Source organism: Rhinatrema bivittatum, chromosome 9, assembly GCF_901001135.1.
Source record: "Rhinatrema bivittatum chromosome 9, aRhiBiv1.1, whole genome shotgun sequence".
Taxonomy (NCBI): Eukaryota; Metazoa; Chordata; class Amphibia; order Gymnophiona; family Rhinatrematidae; genus Rhinatrema; species Rhinatrema bivittatum.
The window spans coordinates 253,306,184-253,327,544 of NC_042623.1; the positions used below are offsets into that span (position 1 = coordinate 253,306,184).

Genomic DNA, 21,361 nt, shown 5'->3' on the forward strand with positions numbered 1-21,361 from the left:
ATATGTAAGCCCCTGAGGCAGCCGTTTTCAGACGGCGAAACTCGGCCAGAGTCGGGCTACCCTTGTGTCGCCACTTCAATAAAGGAATTTTATAAGACTTTTGGCATCTATCCCCTTTTTTTCATCCTTACAGCGGAGTAGGACACTTAGACATCTGCAATCTAGTTCTCCCTGAGCCCAAAAATGGACTCTCCTCCTTCTAGGAGGCTTCTGTGTAAGTTGTACCAGATAGAACGGTCCCTATTTTTTTCTTTTTAGTCTGGTAATTTCCCAGACAGGGCAAATTCAGATCTTCCAGAAAGTTTGTCTGAATATTGCAGACCCACAGATATTACCCTGTTCTGTTCCCCTCACCTCCCACTTGCTGTTATATGCATGTGTATCTGGTTGTGGAGGGAGTCGTGGTCTGTGGTCCCTTACTGAGGATGTTGCTGCAAAGGCTGGGATAAATGGAAGACGGAGGAAGAACCTGCTTGTGCCAATGCAGTCTGTGCTATATTTAAATGAACTGCAGGGCATAATTTTGCATCTTAGCAGTTCATTTAAATATTTAATCAAAAATGCGCATTAATGGGAAATTGTATGTTAAGGCCTCTTTAATAAAATGCCTATACTATTGCTCATACCCTTAATAAATAGTCCCCTTGGTTCATCATAGAGGTCTATTAGTATATCAAGTCATCAGTTACAACATATTTTCTTTTGTGGGAGAAGGAAGAGACTTCTTGTCTCATTTCTTGCAGAGAAATATTGCTTGGTAATTGTTTACGATTATTATTTGATTAAAAAAGATGCAGCTGTACCTGCATATGTCTTCTGTTCTACTCATCACTTGTTCTCTTCTTTCCTTTGTAAGTCTTTCTTTATTCTTGTATTCCTCTGTCTCTTTTTCTTTTTCTCTAAGACTTTTCCTTCTCTAGCCTTCAAAAATTTGGGTTTCTGACCTTTGGACATTTCTAAATTTGTACAATAATTGGTTTCAGATTTGCTAGAAGCTCAACTACTACAATGAAGGTTATTGTATTTTAAGCTCTAGGTTGCTGGCATTCGTTAATTGTCATTAAATAATTGTGGTCTATTCTCAAGCTTTGATTCATGTGCTGCTGTAAAAGACTTTTTTGCTGTTGTCAGAAGTTACAGAAGTTTGAATGTTTTGTAACCTTTTTAAAATAATTATGATAAAGTTAATTGGAAAATTTCTTGCTTTGCTTCAGTAAAAAAAAGTGCTAATTGTATGATAAAGTTAAGAGCTCTCCTGTATTAGAACCCTGGGGTCTGATTATTGTCTACCTCTGATCACTAGATGTCTTGAATATTTTGTGAGAATATTGATGTCTTTGGAACGTGCTGAATAAAAGTTGCCTTTTCATGGAAGACGGTTTTCAGACTGTCTGCACTGGGACAAAGTCTGCGGGACTGTGAACTTTGCTGCAAGATTCAAAGAGAGAGTGTGGATGTACTTCCACTTTGAAACTTGCAATGATTATAAATGACTCGCGGACTTTTGCACTTGCTTTTTGTGGAGTACTTTTTCCTTGGAAAATAATTCGTAGAGGTAAAAATGCAATCTATGCATGTTATTTTCCTCCCCCAACATAAATATGCTCCCGGGAATGTCTCCCCTATATATGGCAATGGAAGAACCTGTTGTCTTCATCCACATCGAAAGAGTGGAATTTTTCAAATGGTCGGTTTATGAGGGTAAAGCATGATTTACTCTCTCAAATGGTTTTGTAAATTGTCCTGCCCATAAGTTTCTTGTGAGTGCCAGTTAAACTTTTTCTAATAAAGTTTGTATTCCGTTGGTAAGCAGCCTGAATTAGCCATTATATGTGGTAACATCATCAAATGGTACAAAATTGACTCTTCTCTCCAAGATAGTAGAACTTTTAGCTCTACTGAGCATGTTCAGTAGTTGCCTTGTGAGCCTTGCCAGTCATATTTTTGTCAGGCACAAGCATGGACATATACTCTGTTTCTCCAAATAATGTTTCTTTAAAATCTAAAACTTCAGTATTTTTTCTTCAGAATTTTCCTTCATTTGCCTCACTGCCTTTGCAGCACCTACAACAGAACTTGTCTGTGCTAGAGAAAAAAACAATCTCTAGCCTCAACATATCTGGCAAAAAAGAAACCTATCATCAGTAGTTTCAGAAATTGCATCTGCAACAAGCTAATGCCCCTCATGGATGATCAATGTGTTGTGCTATCGATACCTGGTGCTAAACCACGATCAGGCCAACTCATACATGATCTTTCTGCGGCGTTTGATACGGTAAAACATACTACACTTATAGACCAACTAGCTAATATAGGGATCAAAGGCACAGCTCTCAAATGGTTTCACTCCTTCCTAAGCAACAGATTCTACAAAGTAAGGATAAACAACCAAGAATCGCATCCAATCCTTACAGAGCAAGGAGTCCCGCAAGGATCCTCACTTTCTCCCACCCTATTCAATATCTACCTCCTCCCTCTCTGCCACCTACTCTCAAACCTCAAGCTTACCCATTACCTCTATGCAGACGACATTCAAATCCTTCTCCCGATTACAGAATCCCTTCAAAAAACCATCACTTACTGGAACGAATGCCTACAGCCCATTAAGGAATTACTCTCAAGCCTCAACCTAGTATTGAATGCCAATAAAACCGAGATGCTCATTGTCTCTCAGGATCCCCTCACAATCTCTTCTAGCCTCTCTCTACCAAACGCTAATAACATGTTCTCACCGGACGTCAGAGACCTTGGAGCATGGCTTGACAATCATCTTAACCTAAAAAAGTTCGTAAACAATACCACGAAGGACTGCTTTTACAAACTGCAAGTCCTCAAAAAACTTAAACCCCTCCTTTACTTCTCCGACTTCAGGCTAGTACTTCAATCCATTATATTATCTAAGCTCGACTATTGCAACTCCCTGCTACTAGGTCTACCCAACAACACGATCAAACCATTACAGATGGTACAGAATTCTGCTGCCAGAATTCTAACAAGCACTAACAAAAAAGATCACATCACCCCAATCCTTAGTAACCTACATTGGCTTCCCATTAAACAAAGGATACTCTATAAGGTACTCACAATCATCCACAAAGCGACAAACAAAATAGCTCCCATCACATTAAGCTTTCAACTCCAACCGCACACATCTTCTAGACCAGTCAGAAGCGCTTACAAAGGATCACTGCATGCCCAACAAGTAAAATCATCTCTGAGCAAAAGAGCGCTATCCTTAGCAGGCCCCCACCAGTGGAACATGCTCCCCCCAAATCTAAGACTTGAACCCAATCATCAAGAGTTCAAAAAAAGACTAAAGACTCTTCTTTTCCAACAAGCCTTCCCAGACTCACAATCCTACCAAGACGGAAAGTCTTCCCAAATAAGAAGTATCCCCTAATTATGGTCACCATACCAAGTCCTACCTTCAGGTCTCTGCAACTGGACAACAATCTTTGAGTTCTAAAAATTAATCTTATTATTTATATTTTCCTCTGCAACTGGACTACAATTTCTAAGTTCAAAAATTCATTTTATCTTATTATTTGTTTACCTAGACTGTGCAATTCAGTCCTTGTTGGTTGTTGTCTGAATGTAAATCCTTTCCCCTCCTGCCGTTGAAGCAGAGATCTACGCTGGATATGCATTGAAAGTGAAGTATCAGGCTTAATTGGTTTGGAGTAGTAACTGCCACAACAAGCAAGCTACTCCCACGTTTATTTGCTTACCCAGACTATGCTACCTTGTTGGTTGTTGCCTGAATGCAAATCCTCTTTTCCACATTTCCTCTTACCGTTGAAGCATAGAGCAGGGTTGGAGTTGCATTAACTGTGTGAACGTTTATTGAATAAGGGTATTAATCACCAGGTAGTAGCTGTCATTCCTGCAAGCAACCCCCATACCTCTTCTCTTCATTCCCATCCTCCAGGCTTTATGGATCCATAGGCAAGTACCCAAACACTAAGAAGGTCCCATGCTACTGATGCCAGTAATAGCAGAGGCCATTCCCTAAATCAACTTGATTAATAACAGTTAATGGACTTCTTCTCCAGGAACTTATCCAAACCTTTTTTAAACCCAGCTACAATAACTGCACTAACCACATCCTCTGGAAACAAATTCCAGAGCTTAATCATGCATTGAGTGAAAAAGAATTTTCTCCAATTGGTCTTAAATGTGCTACTTGTTTCATGGAGTGCCCGCTTAGTACTTCTATTATCTGAAAGTGTAAATAACCAATTTACATCTACTCGTTCAAGACCTCTCATTATTTTAAAGACCTCTATCATATTCCCCCTCAGCCCTAACTTCTTCAGTCTTTCCTCATAGGGGAGCTGTTCCATCCATTTTGGTCGCCTTTCTCTGTACCTTCTCCATCTTAACTATATCTTTTTGAGATGCAGTGACCAGAATTGTACACAGTATTCAAGATGCAGTCTCACCATGGAGCGATACAGAGGCATTATGGCATTTTCCATTTTGTTAACCATTCCCTTCTTAATAATTCCTATCATTCTGTTTGCTTTTTTGACTGCTGCAGCACACTGAGTTGACGATTTCAAAGTATTATCCACTGTGATGCCTAGATCTTTTTCCTGGGTGGTAGCTCCTAATATGGAACCTAACATCGTGTAACTACAGCAAGGACTATTTTTCCTTATATGCCACATTTTGCACTGGTCCACATTAAAGGTTACAGATTTTAACTAATAGATCTGAAATTTCATTTTTGAGTTTGTCAGAACCCTAGGATCATCTGATCCAGGTGATTTGCTACTCTTTAGTTTGTCAATCTAGCCTACTACATCTTCTAGGTTCACAGTGATTTGGTTCAGTTTATCTAACTCATCACCTTGAAAACCATCTCCGGACCTGGTATCTCCCCAACATCCTCATTAGTAAACACAGAAGCAAAGAATTAATTTAGTCTTTCTGCAATGGCCTCATCTTCCCTAAGAGCCCCTTTAACCCCTCGGTCATCTAATGGTCCAACCGACTCCCTCACAGGTTTCTTGCTTCGGATATATTTTTAAAAGTTTTTATTATGAGTTTTTGCTTTTACGGCCAACTTCATTTCAAATTCTCTCTTCGCCTGTCTTCTCAGTGTTTTACACTTAAGTTAACAATGCTTATGCTTTTACCTATTTTTTTCAGATGGATCCTTCTTCCAATTTTAAAGGATGTTTTTTGGGCTAAAATAGCCACTTTCACCTCACCTTTTAACCATGCCGGTAATCATTTTGCCTTTCTTCCACCTTTCTTAATGTGTGGAATACATCTGAACTGCGCATCAAAGATTATATTTTTAAACAATGTCCATGCCTGTTGAACATCTTTAACCTTTGCAGCTGCACCTTTCAGTTTTTTGTTTTTGTTTTTTTAACTATTTTCCTCATTTTATCAGAGTTTCCATTTTGAAAATTTAGTGTTAGAGCTGTAGATTTATTTATTGTCCCCTTCCAATTATTAGTTTAAATTTGATCATGTTATGATCACTATTACATATAATTTAAGTACAAGGTTTGTATCAAAGGCATGACACTATTACCATTTGTTCCCTCATTCCTGAGACTTCCTGGCACCAATGTGCTGGTAAAGAGCAGGGATGACCCCAAGGAACATTTGATGTCTCTGGGAACATCAAAGGCCATGACATTTGGTATTTCTTTATCACCTGGGAAGTTCAAATGCTAAAGACTAACACAAATACCAATGAGCTGATAATGAGTTATAACAATTGATGCCTTTTACCAAATGGAAGATCAAAAACTGGTACTGGTATGCCTTTGAAATACCTATCTTGCAGAGAGATATATAAAGCATAGCATTTGCTTATTCTAATTGGATGAGCTGAGGGAACAGAGAGCGAAAAGCTGGTTCTTTTTCAGAGTCTCTGGGCCTTTAAAAGTCCTCCAGATTTCCTATGAACGCTGGCTTATATAAGAAGGGCGTATAAGGGAGGTGTTTGTTCTTTTATTCTTTATTATGCTTTGATTAATGTTCTATCGTTATTTCTGTCTGTCTCCTAGTCACCTTTATTGATTTATGTACAGCTTACTGTGATACTGTATTCAATGTTGATATTACTTTGCTGATTTATTATCCTTATATTGGCAACATTTAGTAAACTAAGTTTTGTTTTTGCAATATTTGTTTCTGTGTGTTCTATGACATAATATACCTCTCATGCCCACCGTGCACACAGCCACAAAAAAAATGTAGCTGATTTGTGAGGCAAGACTTCCCTTGGCGAAATCCATGTTGGCTTTGTCCCATTAAACTATGCCTATCAACATGATCAGCAATTTTTGTTCTTTATGATAATTTCTGCTATTTTGCCTGGTACATACATCAGACTCGCTGGTCTGTAGTTTCATGGATCACCACTTGATACCTTTTTAAAAATTGCCATTACTTTGGCAATGCTCCAGTCTTCAGGTACCATAGACTATTTTAATAGTTTACAAATTCCTAATAGGTCTGCAATTTTATTTTCAGTTCTTTCAGCACTTTGGAATGTATACCATCTGGTCCAGGTGATTTGTTCCTTTTTAGTTTGTCTATTTGCCCTATTACATCTTTTTGGACCTTCATTTTTTATTTTTATTTTTTTAATTTTTCCTGGGAATTTATCTTGGCTTATTATGACAAAGACAAAAACAAAAATAGGAAAAAATCAGTGGAAAAACGTAACATTTTTCTGGGAAAGAGTTTATTTTGGTGGATAGAAGCCAGTACAATAAAACAGTGAAGCAGATTTTCCTACTTACCCACTCAGCAGCATCCTCTCTCTGTTCCCATCCCCCCCAGTACAGTGAAGACAAACTCCAGTCCTCGAGTGCCACAAACAGGCCAGGTTTTCAGGATATCTACAATGAATATACATGAGAAAGATTTACATACACTGTCTCCATTGTATGCAAATCTATCTCATGCATATTCATTGTGAATATCCTGAAAACCTGGCCTGTTTGTGGCACTCGAGGACTGGAGTTCGCCATCACTGCCCTAGCATGTCCTTTTCTCTCCCCACACTCCTGAGAATCTCCTTCCTTTCTCCCATCCCATTGCAACAGCATTCCTTTTTACTAGTGGTGATTCCAGACTTCTCTCTCCTTCAGCAGCATGCTTACTGAGGTTGCCATGCTCTGCAGCACTGCACCTCTGCTATTGTGTGGGTCCAGGTAGTCTGCTGAGAAATGCTTCTGGTGCGTGTGGCCTGCGTCAAATGCTGCATTGGTGACATCAGACAGCAGGCACATTGGTTGCTTGGAGGGGGAGGGGTAGGCAGGCACTCACTCTCCAGTGCCATATCAGCAATACTGGAGAGCAAGCACTTTCGCTGGTGGAGGGTGGGACTTGAAATGCTGCGGTTACTTTGGCTCACACTGGCTTCCAGCAGTTGCTGAAGGCCTTGAGACACTGCATCTGCAGCTCTGAGCTGCTCTTTAATAAGTCTAAAATTAGGGTGAAAATCAGTTTAAACTGAAAACCAAGGACCCTATACATCTTCCAGGTTCACTGAGATTTCCTATGTGCTCTTCTGCTAGCAGATGGGAGACGGAGTCAGATTTCAAAGCTGACGTCACCCTAGATATATCCCTGCAGTGACCTTCGCTCTTCAATATCTCTCCATCTCCTAGCAGATGCGGACACTATCCCACACACTAGCACAGTATTAGGAAATTACAGCAAAAAGACAAAATTTACCTTAAGAAGAAAAGCCCCGCTCTACTGCAGTGATACTTAAGGGTCCCACCCCCAGTTGAGAATTCCTGAGGTGATTTCAATATCCCTCAGAGGTGAGCCTTGGTCCGGGAGCCGGTAAACCCGGTGTGGACTTAGCCTCTAGAGTGGCTGAAAGGCAGCGGGTGCACATCCAAGCACGGCGGTGAAGGTAAAGCCCTCTTCTCCCGCAGCTGGAGACCGTCCCGGCACGTAATCGGTAAGCACCGAGACCAGGTAAGAGGAAAACTTTAAACTAAAGTCTCCGGGGCTCGGAGTGCTGTCCTGATTCCGAATTTCATCCAGTGAGGTAAAAGGGAGCACGGATTGGGTTGAGCAGCCTTGGTTGGGCTAGGCCCCGGTCCGGTGCAGGGGGTCTGAACACGTGGAGACCCTTGGGGGGGGGGGGGGGCGCCGATCATATGTGTGGGGCGCCGGTGCCATCGTCCCTTCTCGTCCGGCGGTACGCACGGGGCAGGCCGGTCGGTCAATGCGCCCAACTTGTGCACAACCGTGCGCATAACTTCATGCACAGCCGTGCTTACAGCTACACGCATTGTGCTCACGCGCATAACTACGCACACATTGAAGCACATTACCTGTGCGCCTAGGCATAGAGGCAATGTCACCGGCATCCAAGAAACCCAGAAGGCACTCTCTTTGCACAGCCTGCCATATCAGAGCTGCACAGCCTGAACTGGAATCCTGCCTGAGTCATCACTGCAAAGAAGCCCAGGGGGGCCAAAACCTGATCCCTCACTGTCTGAGGATGGGTTCGGAGCTACTACATACGATAGCACCCCGGATCTATGCAACTCCGAAATGGCTTCTCCACAAGAGGGCACCTCAGAGGCCCCTACTCCAACTCCCCTGGGATTAACATGGACCCAGGGACCTTCTCCTGGTTAGAATTTTTCCAAGGGCTGCAATCCTTCGTTCAGGCGCAATCAGCCCCGGCTGTGACCTGGGTTCAACCCCTGCCGGAAGTGCAAGATCCTCCTGGCCCTGCTCGGATGACTTGAGACATGCCTCGCCTAACCAAGAATTTCCCTGACAGGGACCCGGACACCTCAGTTGATGATGGCGGCTCTCTTGAAGAAGGAGAAATCCCTCCAGGCCTGGAACCATACGAAACCATGCTTCGCTTCTTCCACAGGGATGAATTACCAGCCCTTGATTCCCAAACTCTGAAGACTCTGGGTAATTCAGACACGGATCCTATGGCGGAACCAAAGAAGAACCCCATCATCTTGGTGTCCCTTCGTAAGGCCTCATGCTATTTCCCAATGATGGAAGCCATCCAGGAACTGATTGACCTGGAGTGGGATGCCCCGGAGGCCAGCTTTAAAGGAGGTCGGATCTTGGAAGCCTTGTACCCTTTGGAACCAGCGACCAAGGAACGCCTGCGTTTTCCGAAGGTGGACGCCATGGTCTGTGCCGTCTCAAAGTGAACAACCATTCCCATTGAGAGAGGGGCTGCATTGAAGGATACTCAGGATAGATGATTAGAATCCATCCTTAAGCAGGCCTTCGACGCAACAGCAATGACACTATAGATTGCTTCCTGCTGTGCACTGGTGGCACATTCCTGTTTGCTCCTTTCGAGAGAGGCAGACAATTCAGGAACATATACCGGTGAAACGATTGAACCTGCAGCAGCCTTTCTGAAGGATGCAAGCTCAGATCTGGTGCGTACCTCAGTAGTGGCGGCCAGAAGATAGTTATGGTTGCGGAATTGGTCTGCGGACTCGACCTCTAAAGCGAATCTCACAAGGATGCCCTTTAAAGGATCTCTCTTATTCGGAAGCGAATTGGAGAAGTTAGCCAGAAAATGGGGCAAATCTCCAGTGCCTCGGCTACTGGAGGACCGGGGTAAAAGATCCCAGCGCCCCTCCTCCAGAAGAACTAGGGGCAGAGGCCCTCAATGCTTTCGCCCCTACAGGAACTCGCAGTTCCAGGCACCTTGTCCCTCAGGAAGGTCTCAGCCCTTTCGGAACCGACAAACCAAGAGAGGAACAGGATTGGGGGCAGGCTCCGGCTGTACTCCCCAATGAGAATGGGACGATCCATCGACAGGAAGAGGAAAAAGGGGGTCGACTTTCCCTCTTCTATCAACGATGGGTCGAGATCACATCCCACACCAAGAGACTGGCAGTGGAAGCCACTCTGACAAGACTACTCAGTCTGAAGGCAATAACTCCAGTTTCTACGCCCCAACAAAATACGAGGCGCTATTCTATCTATTTTATCGTCCCCAAGAAAGAAGGATCATTCCAACCCATCTTGGATTTCAATAATGTCAACCGTCATCTGCGGATACTACACTTCCGCATGGAGACTCTTCGCTCCATAATGGCAGTACAACCAGGAGAGCTCCTAACCTCCCTGAACCCCTCCGAAGCCTACCTTCACATTCCAGTCCATCAAGATCACCAGCATTTTCTACGCTTTGCGATATTGGGTCACCATTACCAGTTCCGAGAGCTACCCTTCGGCATAGCAACCGCCCCCCAGAACATTTTCCAAAATTATGGTAGTCATGGTCGCAACGCTGAGGAAGGAAGGGATCTTGGTATACCCTTACTTGGACGACTGGCTGATCAGGGCAAAGTCTTTGGAAGAGAGCTGGCACGTGACTAGCAGAGTCAGGAACCTACTGCAGGATCTCGGTTGGGTCGTAAACACAGTCAAGAACAGTCTGCAGCCCTCTCAGTCTTTAGAGTACCTGGGGGCCTGTTTCGACATCAAACAGAACAAAGTCTTTCTCCCTACCCCGAGGAGAAGGAAGCTGATGGAACAATTACTACGATTGATGACCAATGTACGCCCCAAGGTATGGGACTATCTTCAAGTCCTCAGGCTCATGGCATCAACCCTGGAGGTCGTTCCTTACTGTCACGCTAAAACCCACTGTCCCAGGACTACTCAATTTGCCTCCAGCTACCAGCAGAGATATGTTCTCAGCTTTAGTGGTGGCTATAGGAAGATCACCTAAGCAGAGGAGTAAGCCTATCCCCACCGAACTGGATCGTGCTCACCACGAATACGAGTCTACGAGAATGGGGAGCCCCCTGTCAGGAACTGACGGCCCAGGGACAATGGAGCAAGGAAGAGGCGGGATGGAACATAAACTGTCTGGAAGCTCGAGCAGTCAGACTAGCATGCCTCCGATTCAGCCACAGACTCCGAGGCAAAGCGATTCGAGTAGTACCAGACAATGCTACAACAGTTGCCTACATCAACTGCCAGGGAGGAACCAGGAGCCAGTAGGTGTCTCTGGAGATAGACCCTCTCATGGCATGGGTGGAGATAAACCTATAAGGGATCTCGGCCTCCCACATCGCAGGAAAAGACAACGTCTCAGCAGACTTCCTCAGCAGAGAGAGCCTGGACCCGGGAGAGGCTTCAGTTGGAAGCCTGTCGATCACAGGCTTCCAACTGAAAGTAAATCGCTGGGGCCTCCCAGCCATGGACCTATTATGGTTTTGAGGTGTTGGAGTGGATTCTTCGGTACTGCGGTGCTGACCACTCCCACGGGGAGGAGCCTCGTGAGGAACCGCAGTACTAGGCTAGACTCTAAACACGCAGACAAAGAGAAGTAGTATTTATTATACAGCTTGATGGTACTGCCTGGGGTGGGCAGCAGTGAAGGTAGTCCTCAGCAGAGGAGACCAGCCTCACATTCGAGTAGGTGATAGGCAGCACGGTGTAGCAGGGACAGGTCTTGGATGTAAATCCTGAAGCTGAAGGTGAGACAGACTGAAAGGTTAGTACTCACTGAAGCAGAAGCTGTATTGTAGAAGGTCCTGGCAGGCAGAAGTTGTTCAGTGCAGGCACCAGATTAGAGAAAGCAGGCCCTCGAGGAGCGAGTACCCGGTATCCCAAGATAGGTACCTGAAATAGAGAAGAAGAGCCCCCGAGGAGCGGGTACCCAGGTTAGTGAAGAATACCCCAAAGGGCAGAGAGAGCTTCCTGCGGCAGCTAGGAAGCGGCAGAGCAGCTTAGACCGAAGGCAGTCCAATCTAATCTCAATCCTTGCTAACTCAGTTTGTTAGCAAACGAAGGGCAGGCTAAATACTAGGATGTGAAGACATCACTCGGAGGAGATGACCCCGATATTCCCGCCATGACGTAGATATAGATTTGGGTGGCGTGCGCAAACACACCCTAGGAGGCCCTCAGGAAAATCATGGCGAACACCGTCGCCATTGCCGATCCGGGGACGCCGGAGAGAGCGGCATGAAGATACGGCAGCACCTCTCTCAGTGCCCAAGTCCCCAGGTTCTTCAGCCGCAGATGAAAGCCACACTCCCAAGGGATCGACGCTCTCATCCAGACCTGGCCAGAGGAAGACTTCCTGTACGCCTTCCCCCCATGGCCACTACTGGGCAAGGTCATACGCAAGATAGAACACCACAGGGGACTAGTGCTAGTGCTACTAGTGGCCCGGATTGGCCAAGACGCCCATGATATGCAGACATGCAAAGACTCCTTGTGGGGAGCCCTCTGTGCCTACCTCTACACAGGGACCTTCTCCAGCAGGGCCCGATTCTTCACGAAGATCCATCTCGATTCTCTCTTACAGTCTGGCCCTTGAGAGGACTTGCCTGAAGAAGCGCGGTTACTCGAAGGCCGTGATTGACACCCTGCTCCGCGTGCACAAGTTCTCAACATCTCTGGCATACATATGGATCTGGAGAATATTTGAAGCCTGGTGCGAGGACCGCGGGATAGCGCCGCGGATGGCCAAGATCCCCATGATTCTGGAGTTCCTACAGGACGGTATGAAGAAGGGGTTGTCTCTCAACTCCCTCAAGGTCCAAGTAGCAGCCCTCTCCTGCTTCAGAGCCAAAGTGAACGGAATCCGTCTATTAGCTCATCTGGGTTTAACCGTTTCCTAAAAGGGATTAAGCAACTTCAGCCACCCCTAAAGTGGCCTGTGCCCCTATGGAACCTCAATCTGGTATTAGACTTCCTAGCGGGGGCTTCCTTCAGACCAATGCGTGGTCTGTCACTACGCCTCTTAACATTGAAGACGGTATTCCTTGTGGCAATATGTTCAGCTCCTCGCATCTCCGAACTACAGGCACTATCCTGTCAGGAACCATTCCTTAGGTTCACTCCTGGAACCATACAGCTGCGCACCGTCCTCTCCTTCCTACTGAAAGTGGTTTCCGAGTTTCATTTGAACCAAGCCATCTCCCCGCCATCTCCGGATGAATATAAGGACTCAGAAGACTCGAGCCTTCGCCATCTAAATATCTGCAGACTCCTGCTGCGATACCTGGAAAGATCGGAACCAATGTGCAAAATGGATTGCTTGTTCATTCTCCACAGTGGGAAGAATCGAGGAGAAGCAGCCTCGCGGGCGACTATAGCTCGCTGGATCAAGGAAGTAATCAAGGAGACCTACATAGAGACAGGAAAGCCCTTACCCCTACAGATTAAGGCTCATTCTACTAGGGCCCAGGCAGTATCTTGGGCAGAAAGCAAGTTGCTATCGCCCATCCAGATCTGTTGGGCAGCGACATGATCCTCCCTACACACCTTCTCCAGGTTCTACCGCCTGGATGTTCAAGCCCGAGAAGACACAGCCTTCGCAAGGGCAGTACCAAGTGGGCCACGGGCAGCCTCCCACCCTGTACGGGAGTAGCTTTTGTACATCCCACTGGTCCTGACTCCATCTGGCTACACGCTAGGAAATGGAGAAATTACTTACCTGATAATTTCATTTTCCTTAGTGTAGACAGATGGACTCAGCATCCCGCCCCCGGCTGCCCCAGAGAAGGAGAACCTCGGACAAACCTCGAGATTAAGCAAATATGGGTAAGCTGTTGCCTACCCCTACTTCAAGACACCCACAGTTTGTCCGGTGTCTGCATTAATTGGTTGAGTGCACTGGCGGTCTCTAGTTTTTTTAAATCAGTTGAATCAAGTTATTTAAGCAAATATATATCCACAATGGCTTTTCGAAGAGAATACTGAAGAGCTGAGGTCACTGCAGGGGTATATCTAGGATGATGTCAGCTTTGAAATCTGACTCCGTCTCCCATCTGTTAGCAGAAGCGCACATAACCCCCTGGTCCTGAGTCCATCTGTCTACACCAAGGAAAACGAAATTATCAGGTAAGTCATTTCTCCATTTGTTTCACTTTTGCTGAATCATCACCTTTGAATATCATTTCTGGTATAAGTATCTCTTACATCTTCCTCAGTGAAGACTGAAGCAATGAATTAATTTAGTCTCTCTGCTATGGCTTTGCCTTCCCTAAGTGCCCTTTTATCCCTTGATCATCCAGTGGGCCAACTGAGTCCCTCACAAATGCACCTGAAAAGGTTTTTATTATAAATGTTTCCTTCCACAGCAAGCTTCTTTTCAAATTCTTTCTTTGCCTTCCATATTAGTGCTTTGCATCTAACTTTCCAATGCTTATGCTATTTCCTGTTTTCTTAATTTGGATCCCTTTTCCATTTCTTGAAATATGTTCTTTTAGCTAAAATAGCCTCTCTCACGTCACCTTTTAACTATGTCGGTAGTCTAGCCTTCCACCTTTTCTAATGTATGAAATATATCTGGTCTGGGCTTCCAATATGGTATTTTTTAACAACATCCATGCCTGATGTAAACTCTTAATCTTTGCAGCTGCTCCTTTCTGTTTTTTCTAAACTATTTTCCTCATAAGAACATAAGAAATTGCCATACTGGGTCAGACCAAGGGTCCATCAAGCCCAGCATCCTGCTTCCAACAGTGGCCAAACCAGGCCATAAGAACCTGGCAAGTACCTAAACACTAAGTAGATCCCATGCTACTGATGCCAGTAATAACAGTGGCTATTCTCTAAGACAGGGGTCAGGAACCTATGGCTCGGGAGCCAGATATGGCTCTTTTGATGGCTGCATCTGGCTCGCAGACAAATCTTTAATAAAAAGTAAAAATCTAACAAAATCCCCCACCCTCCTGACGCCCCAAGACCTCCAAAATTAATTTACTACAACCCCCACCCTCCTGACCCCCCCAAGACCTGCCAAAAGTCCCTGGTGGTCCAGCAGGGGTCCGGGAGCGATCTCCTGGACTTGGGCTGTCGGCTGCCAGTAGTCAAAATGGCGCCGACGGCCCTTTGCCCTTACTATGTCACAGGGGCTACCGCCGCCATTGGTCGACCTCAGTGACATAGTTTATTTATTTATTTAACATTTTTCTATACCGACCTTCAAGGTTGAATACCATATCAGGTCGGTTTACATCGAACAGGGGTAGATCAGTGTAACATAACATAACAAAGGAACAACTTTTTATAATTAGTGGAGGTAAAGCAGAAAAGTAAGAAAGTTACATAATAACAAGGACCATGAACTAGGAAGTTGAATTCAGCTGGAAAAAGAGAAACCTTAAGAAGGTATTAAATTAAAATACTAGGAGACTAGTAACTGATGAGAATATTGAAGGGGCGAAGTTCCAAATTCAATGCTGAATAGTTGTAGTTGTCTAGTGAAAGTTTGAAGGATCAGGGAAGGCTTGTAAGAAGAGCCAAGTTTTGAGTTTTTTTTTAAATGTTGGTAGGCACGGATCCATTCTGTGAGGGCAAAGGGCCGTCGGCGCCATTTTGACTACTGGCAGCCGACAGCCCAAGTCCAGGAGATCGCTCCCGGACCGCTCCCGGACCCCCGCTGGACCACCAGGGACTTTTGGCAGGTCTTGGGGGGGTCAGGAGGGTGGGGGTTGAAACAAATTAATTTTGGAGGTCTTGGGGGGCATCAGGAGGGTGGGGGGTTGTAGTAAATTAATTTGGCAGGCCTTTGGGGGGCGTCAGGAGAGTAGGGGGTTGTAGTAAATTAATTTGGTAGGTCTTGTATGGCTCTCACGGAATTACATTTTAAAATATGTGGCGTTCATGGCTCTCTCAGCCAAAAAGGTTCCCGACCCCTGCTCTAAGACAACTTGATTAGTAGCAATTAATGGACTTCTCCTCCAATAACTTATCCAACCCTTTTTTAAACCCAGCTATACTAACTGCACTAATCACATCCTCTGGCAACAAATTCCAGAGCTTAATTGTGCACTGAGTGAAAACGAACTTTCTCTGATTAGTTTTAGATGTGCTGTTCCATCACCTTTATCATTTTGGTCAGCGTTTTCTGTATCTTCTCCATCGCAACTATGTATTTTTTGAGATGCGGCAAACATATCATTTTATCGAAGTTAAATGCTGATGCAGTAGATTTCGTTAGTGTCCTCCCTCCAGTTATTAAGTCAAATTTGATCTTGTTGTGATCACTATTGCCAAGGGACTCCAACATTGTTACCTCTTGCACCAAATCCTGGGTTCCACTAAGGACTAGATCTAACGTAGTTTCCCCTCTTGTTGGTTCTTGTACCAGCTTCTCCATTAAGTACTTATTTATTTCATCTAGGAATTTTACCTTTGTAGCATGTCCTGATATGAGCTTCACCCAGTTAATATGAGGGTAATTGAAATCACCCATTACTACTGTGTTGCTGATTTTGTTAGCTTCCCTAATTTCTTTTAACATTTCATTGTCTGTTTGTTCATTCTGGATAGGTGGATGAAAATACACCCCCACTGCTATTTTATTCCCCTTTTCACCTGGAATTTCTAACTATAAAGAAACAATGTTGCATTTTGTTTACTGCAGAACTTTTATCCTGTTTAACTCAGTGCCCTCTTTAATATATAGTGCCACCCTTCCACAAATTTGATCCATCCTATCATTTTGATAAAATGTGAACCCTTGTATCACAGTGTCCCATTGGTTATCCTCCTTCCATCAGGGCTCAGAGATGCCAATTATATCTACCTCTTCATGCAGTGCAATACACTCTTAACTCTCCAGTCTTATTTTTTAGACTTCTAGCATTTGTATACAGACATTTGAAAGTATGTTTTTTGTTTGTAGTAACAACCTGCTTATCATTTGACAGGGGTAATTTAGAATCTTTCTGCTATATCTGCTCTTTACTTAGTCACCTTGTCCATTTTAGCATTTATTGTAACCTCTGTACTAAGATGCCCTAATTTCCCTATTCTTAGTATCCTCCAAAGATACATCATTACGAACCATGTGTTTCTGAGTAACTGTCTGCTTTCCCGCAGATATCCAAGGACCGCTGGGTCCTCAAGATTGTGGAATCTGGATACCGCTTACATTTCTTCCAGTTTCCATCCTGACCTCATTGTTTGACTCTCAATATAGACCTGTCTCATCTGATACAGCTTTGTCTAGAAGTGTAGTCACTCCTTCAACAACTGGCAATAGAGCCAGTCCTAGCATCCCAAGAATTTGGGTGGAGTGAGGCTCATTCTGTGTTTGAGACTCTTAAACATCAACACCAAGAGAAATTCAAAATGAATTCCTTCAGCATGATTCTCTATATTCAGAAGGGCAAATGGATGTGCACTCTCGATCTGAAAGATGCATATGCTCATATACTCATCTATCCTTCCCACTGGCACTACCTCTGCTTCCATATGGATTCTTCCCAACATCAATACAAAGTACTTCCATTTGACTTGTCGGCAGCTCCAAGAGTCTTCACCAAAGGCCTCGCAGTGGTGGCAGCACACTTGCGCTGTCAGGGGACTCAGGTTTTCTCATACCTGGTCAACTAGCTAGTCACAACAAGGGAAGAAGTGTTCTTCCTGCACAAGATGATCTGTCTTCTTTAGGATTTGGAGTTTCTGGTGAACTTTGAGAAGTTGAGCCTAGTGCCAATTTGTTGCATAAAATTCATCAGAGCATGGATAGATTCACTACAAGACAAGGAGAGTTTACCATCAGATCAAGCGAGCATTATGACATCACTTATTTAAGCTGCTCACATCTCGGCACTCAACAGTCTTAACTAGGGATGTGAATCGTTTTAGGACGATTAAAATTATCGTCCGATAATTTTAATATCGTCTTAAACCGTTATGGAACACAATACAATACAGATTCTAACGATTTATCGTTATAAATCGTTAGAATCGTGAGCCGGCACACTAAAACCCCCTAAAACCCACCCCCGACCCTTTAAATTAAATCCCCCACCCTCCCGAACCCCCCCCCCAAATAACTTAAATAACCTGCGGGTCCAGCGGCGGTCCGGAACGGCAGCGGTCCGGAACGGGCTCCTGCTCTGAATCTTGTCGTCTTCAGCCGGCGCCATTTTCCAAAATGGCGCCGAAAATGGCGGCGGCCATAGACGAAAAAGATTGGACGGCAGGAGGTCCTTCCGGACCCCCGCTGGACTTTTGGCAAGTCTCGTGGGGGTCAGGAGGCCCCCCACAAGCTGGCCAAAAGTTCCTGGAGGTCCAGCGGGGGTCAGGGAGCGATTTCCCGCCGCGAATCATTTTCGTACGGAAAATGGCGCCGGCAGGAGATCGACTGCAGGAGGTCGTTCAGCGAGGGTTCCGGCGCCTCGCTGAACGACCTCCTGCAGTCGATCTCCTGCCGGCGCCATTTTCCGTACGAAAACGATTCGCGGCGGGAAATCGCTCCCTGACCCCCGCTGGACCTCCAGGAACTTTTGGCCAGCTTGTGGGGGGCCTCCTGACCCCCACGAGACTTGCCAAAAGTCCAGCGGGGGTCCGGAAGGACCTCCTGCCGTCCAATCTTTTTCGTCTATGGCCGCCGCCATTTTCGGCGCCATTTTGGAAAATGGCGCCGGCTGAAGACGACAAGATTCAGAGCAGGAGCCCGTTCCGGACCGCTGCCGTTCCGGACCGCCGCTGGACCCGCAGGTTATTTAAGTTATTTGGTGGGGGATTTAATTTAAAGGGTCGGGGGTGGGTTTTAGGGGGTTTTAATGTGCCGGTTTTTCGATTTTTCGATATTTTTCGATTTTTAACGATTTTTCACGATATTTTACCCCCCCAAACGGCAACAATACGATTCCCTCCCCCTCCCAGCCGAAATCGATCGTTAAGACGATCGAGGACACGATTCACATCCCTAGTCTTAACAAGTTACGTGGCGGCGGCCATTCATGTGGTTCCACTAACTTGCCTTATTTATTTATTTATTTAATGCTTTTATATACCGAGGTTCGTATGGATAGAGAGGAGGAAAAGGAAAGGGAAGAAATAAAGTTACATAATAACAAATAACTGATTCAAATTAATAATATTCTTTGGTTGCAGTGAGGTCTGCATAATCAGTGGGACCAGCTAGCTCAACCGCTGTCAACAATAGTACAAGTTTCAGAGAGAATGAAATGGGAACTGTGCATGCGATTAAACCTCTGCATGCTTCAGGATGGAGCTTCACTTCATGCTCTCCCCCATCAAGTAAGCCTAGCGACGGACACCTCCACATAGGGATGGGGTACCCACACAGGATCCTTTCGGACTCAGGGCGTTTGGTCTCTCGGGGACACATTCAGATCAATCTGCTGGAACTGAGAGCCATCAGATATGCTTTGACAACATTCACACATCTTCAAGGAAAGACTGTCTTGTTTCAAACAGACAACCAAGTTACAATGTTTTACATCAACAAACAGGGGGGCACAGGGTCATGGACCCTCTGCCAGGAAGTGTTAGATGTTTGGCAGTGGGTGATCAGGAATCAAGCTGTTCTGTAGGTCACCTATCTTCCAGAGATATCCAACATGCTGGTGGATTGCCTCAGCAGAGTATTTCATCCATATGAGTGGTCTCTTCAACAATCAGCAGTTGATAAAATAGACAGCTTATAGGGTCTGCTGTCAAGTCAACCTATTCAAATCAGAGCAGAACAGAAAACTTGATTAATTTTATTCAGTTCTACCCAGCAATTTCAGGTTAGCTGAGGATGCTTTCCTATTTGGGGAGCAAGCCTCATGTCACTTTTCTGCCTATACGACTGATCACCAGGATGGTACAAAAGCTACTGCAAGACTGTGATTGCTTGATCCTCATACCTCTAGCATGGCCCAGATAAATGTGATTTAAATATCTCTTACAACTCTCCAGAAGTCCTTTGATACATCTGGGGCAGACCCTGCCTTGGAAACTCAAAACGAAGGAATGCTGTACCATCAGACTCTTTCATCCCTCAACTTGACAGCTTGGATGTTGAACATTCAATAATCATGGGTCTCCTTGCCCGGAGACATTAAAGATATTGTAGTTTTAGCTAGGAAACTTTCAACTAGGAAAAACTATGCCTTTAAATTGAAAAGATATTCCAGGTGGTGTCATTAAATCACCTTGGATCCATTTTCTTGTGAATCGAAACATTTACTAAACTACTTGCTCTTCCTGTCTAACTCAGGTCTTGCTATGTCCTCTGTCAGAGAACATCTTGGCGCCTTAGCAGCTTATCATGTTGTGATACATAATAAATCCATCTCTACTCATCCACTGGTATCAAGATTTATGAAAGGTTTATGGCATGTGAAGCCTTTGGTTCAGAAGCCTTTGGTCCTATGGGATTTGAAAGTTGTCCTTTCTTAATTAATGACACCGCCATTTGAATCTTTAGAAACTGCTCCCCTTACATTCCTGATTTGGAAAATGGTTTTCCTGGTGGCAGTGACATTGGCTAGAAGAGTCAGCGAACTCCAAGTTCTCGTTCATTATTCACCATACATAATATTCTTCCATAAAAAGGTGGGGATTCACATCTACCCAAAGTTTCTTCTGGTCTCTACTTTCCATATCAATCAATCCATCACATTGTGTACCTTCTTTCCTCAACCACATGCACATGAAGATGAGAAGACTCTCCATACATTCGATTGCAAAAGAGCTCTGGATTACTGAAAGAAAAGAACTCAGCCATATTGCCAAACATAGCAGCTCATTGTTTCATACAACCCTAACAGACTTGGAATAGCGATCTTGAAACGTACATTGTCAAACTGGATAAGTGAATGCATTCAGAACTGCTGCTCTTCAGCAAGCTTGTACATCAGAAACTCTTTCAAAGCTCAAGTGAGGGCTAAGGCTTCTTCTGTTGTCCACATGAAAAGAACCTCTCAGAGACATCTGCAAAGCTGCAGTATGGTTGTCTGTCCCGTTACTGTCTGGATAATCTCTCAAAAACTGTCAGTAAATTTGGACAAGCAGTTTTGCGTAACTTGTTCTTTCAGTAGCCTGCTCTCCATGGTAGATTCCAGGTTGCTCACTCAGTAACACTCCACTGCAACCCTCAGTTTGGGATTCCCCATATGTCATGGCTAATTCAGCCTGCTTATCAATGGAGAAAGCAAGTTTGCTTACTGTAAACCAGGGGTGGGCAGTTCCGGTCCTCGAGGGCCACAAACATAGGTTTGTGGCCCTCGAGGACCGGAACTGCCCACCCCTGGTTTTCAGGATATCCCTAATGAATATGCATGAGTCTGGTTTTCAGGATATCCCTAATGAATATGCATGAGAGAGATTTGCATGCACTCTGCCTCAGTTGTATGCAAATCTATGTCATGCATATTCATTAGGATATCCTAAAACCTCGACAGGTTTGTGGCCCTCGAGGACTGGAATTGCCCACCCCAGCAGTAAACGGTATTTTCCATTTATAGTAGTATGAACTAGCCATGCTATATACTCTCCCACCTCTCCAGCGAGTCGACTTCCTAGCTAGATTATGCTCTGTTATTGACTGAGGAGGCTCATGGGGTAATTCCTGTGTGGGACTTCCGCACATGCTCGG

The 21,361-nt window shown here is 44.8% G+C and overlaps 1 protein-coding gene across 10 annotated transcripts in view; it reads left to right on the forward strand.

Annotated features, from left to right (window-relative positions):
• Nucleotides 1-21,361, forward strand: part of PHC3 (polyhomeotic homolog 3) — a 133,935-nt gene that overhangs the window by 46,296 nt on the left and 66,278 nt on the right. The window lies entirely within an intron of this gene.